This window comes from Sinocyclocheilus anshuiensis, unplaced genomic scaffold (genome assembly GCF_001515605.1).
Source record: "Sinocyclocheilus anshuiensis isolate Anshui unplaced genomic scaffold, SAMN03320099.WGS_v1.1 scaffold175, whole genome shotgun sequence".
In the NCBI taxonomy this organism is placed as follows: Eukaryota; Metazoa; Chordata; class Actinopteri; order Cypriniformes; family Cyprinidae; genus Sinocyclocheilus; species Sinocyclocheilus anshuiensis.
Genome location: NW_015548208.1, coordinates 1431375 through 1434678, shown reverse-complemented (window position 1 = coordinate 1434678; position 3304 = coordinate 1431375). Strand labels below are relative to the sequence as shown.

At 34.6% G+C, this 3304-nt stretch overlaps 1 protein-coding gene across 1 annotated transcript in view; it reads right to left on the bottom strand.

The window, feature by feature from the left end:
- The window catches only part of LOC107653672 (protein downstream neighbor of son homolog), a 17324-nt gene that overhangs the window by 11480 nt on the left and 2540 nt on the right, over positions 1–3304 (bottom strand). The gene's annotated exons all lie outside the window — the stretch shown is intronic.

The window sequence follows — 3304 nt, the reverse complement described above, 5'->3', positions numbered from 1 at the left end:
TTTGGGTTTATTATAACGTTCATCTGGGAACGCAACATGCGCCATTTCATCAGATTTGTAAGGTAAATCATTTATAAATCTACGCAAACTCAGGAGGATACATCGCGGTTTCAAAATAAAAGCTCAAACACTCACTCTGAGTTTACACGTTTTGATCTCCACATATTCTTTTAATTACAGCGGCTATAGCATTTCTGTTCTAAAGAAATGGCCAAATATTAATTAAGTGGACATTTGAATTAAATGGTGCTGCTTGGTTATTATTAAATTCCCCGCCATTGACAAGTTATCTCGTCTTTTAAATGAGACATATTATGCCCCTTTTTACAATATGTAATTCAGATTTGTAAGGTAAATCATTTATAAATCTACACAAACACAGGAGAATACATTGCGGTTTCAAAATAAAAGCTCAAACACTCACTCTGAGTTTACACGTTTTGATCTCCACATATTCTTTTAATTACAGCGGCTATAGCATTTCTGTTCTAAAGAAATGGCCAAATATTAATTAAGTGGACATTTGAATTAAATGGTGCTTGGTCAATATTAAACAAGGATTAGATCGCACAGCAATGTGTAAAAATAATCATCAGGCCGTTGGCGCCCCCTGCAGGCATGTGTTGTAATGTGTAAAGTACATTAGCTCTATTGTTTATAATACATTATTTATTTTAACAATTTTGTTCAATAAAACCATATGATTTCTTGCTTTTGATACTTTATTTGAACTAATTATTATTGCCTCATTTCTATTATATATGTATTTTAAGTAATTGTTCACTTACATCTATTTTTATTGCCACAAAAAAAAATTATTATAATTATAGGGCACTATGAAATCCGTTTTATTTCCAAATTCAGTTTTTTCCATTTTAATTTTTCTATACTCTGTTTTAATGGTTAAATTAAAGTGTATTAATCAAAAAGCCTGTCTAATTAATTGAGTTTTACAGTTTTATCTTTACCAAATTCTGTTTTCCATTATTTTCTGGATTCCATTTTAATGGTTCCATTAAATTTTAATAATCAAAAGCATCTCCAATTAATTGATTTTATTAACCCACACCCTACACACACATTTCATGAGGAAAGTTAACGTGCACGTTATAATCAGCCCAGAAGTTGTCTGAATTCCACGTGTTTCTACTTTCACATGCAAATGACTTGTTGCAATATGATAACTTTCCGGCATCAATTCTAGTAGGGTAAAACGTAATTACGCGTTCGAAACGGTTTGTTTTGCCCTGCCATTAGCTGAAGCTGTGTGTGAACAAGGTGCTGCTGCAGAGTGTGAGTTGCTCCGTCTCACGCCGCCAGAGGGAGAGAGATTCTCCGGTACAGCTGCCCGCAGATGTGCCTGCCTATAAATCAGCCTAATATGCAGCACAATCGGCCGATGCCGATTAATTAAAAATTGCCCAAAATCGGCTGGCCGATCAATCGGTCGACCTCTAGTCTATAGTCGCGTTGCGCCGCTTGTGTCCGGTGTAAACAAGGGGTAAAATTAGCAAAGAGCTCCAGATTGCATCAGTGAAACACTATTTGTTTGTTTGCTTTACTTTGCTACGGATTCATTTTTAAACAAGAGAGTATGATGCGGGCTTTTCAGAGCGACTGAAAGTAAACGATGATGCAGCGCCGAGTCTGACTAGAGTGGATCCAACAGTAATGTCGCAACACGTAAGTGTGAGTAAACGTGCTTTTACCATTATTGCATTGTCTGTTCCAGAACGTTTGATAAGTACTGAGTATTTATAGATTTTTAACCCAAATGGCCCATGTTGTTCTCAGAGTACGACACAGTATCGTCCATTTAATAAGTGAAACTGTTAGCCAATCATAGCAGTGGGCGTTTACTTGTGAGTCTCGAATGCGCCCCGCATATAAAAACAGACCGTTCTGCAGAGAGGCTCAAAAACAGGATAGAAAATATCCTATTACTTCTAATTTATGATGTTTTTATGTAAAATTACACTAACATTATAAGTAATCCTCAGAGAACATTATAAAATAATTTAAAAAATGCAGTTCATGCATCAGTCCCCTTTAAAATAAAAATCGTAAATAAACACAAACTATTTAAACAAAATACAAATACTAAAACCATATGAAACCACTCATAAAACAGTTTCTGGTAAAATCTTATTAAATAAGTCCGTAAGTGAGCTTAAACTTCAAATATAAAAAAAGAATTGTATATCATAAACATAATAAAACTGCATCAATAATTAGTAGGGATGTAACGATTCACTCAGCTCACGATTTGATTCACGGTTTTGATTTCACGATTCGATTCAAGATTTTTTTTAACAAAATGAGATTTAAGAAAAATTATAAATTAAATGTGTCCTTTTATTATTGCTTGGACAAAATATTGTACGTTTCTTTGTGAAATTGAAATATAACACTATAATAATATACTACTATAGCACTTGTAAATTATTGCTCTTTTGTTGGTTTTGATTGCTTCTATTGTCCTCATTTGTAAGTTGCTTTGGATAAAAGCTAAATAACAAAATTTAAATATAATGTAAATGTAAATAACAAAACTAAATAGAAATTTTAAAACAAGCCCCAAATCAAATAAGTAACACAAATAAAATAAATCTATTCATATAAACAAAATAAGACTTTGTCTGTGCTCTTTCCATTTAAAATGAGAGGCAACTAGGGCTGTGTGATTTGGGGAAAAATATCAAATTGCGATTTTTTTGACAGATATTGCGATTGCGATTTGAGAGCAATGCTGATTGGGGAGAACGGAGGTGTGCTCACTCTTGCCCAGGGCAAGTAAGACTGCAACTCAAGGCAGGCAGTCATGCATATGCTCTGGAACAGAGTAATATCGTGTCCACATTGCAGGCTTTGCGATTAGCAAATCGCAATCTCTCAAATCGCGATTTCGATTAATCGCACAGCCCTAGAGGCAACCACTGCATTTTAATCATGATCCAATCAAAGATGCTGCATACATGCAACATGGGCAGTTTTTAATCTAAATTACATTGTATAATTAAGAAATTTGAAGCAAAAACAGAATGGTTTGACTTCAGTTTTGTGAAACTATGCATAAAAAATATCTGCATGAAACAGAAACAGCAGACGAGCTGAATGATACGCAGATGCACTCTCTGCCAGTAGGTGGCGCTTAAAGCGTTTCCTTGGTTTCCGCTGTAAACAAAGCAGCGCTGCACTTATGAACTTTAATATGCATTATACAGAGGAAAGACGAAATACCATCGAAAGACGCAAGTTCCCCTCAGACATACATTCATATAAACTCCTACCCCTAACTGAATCG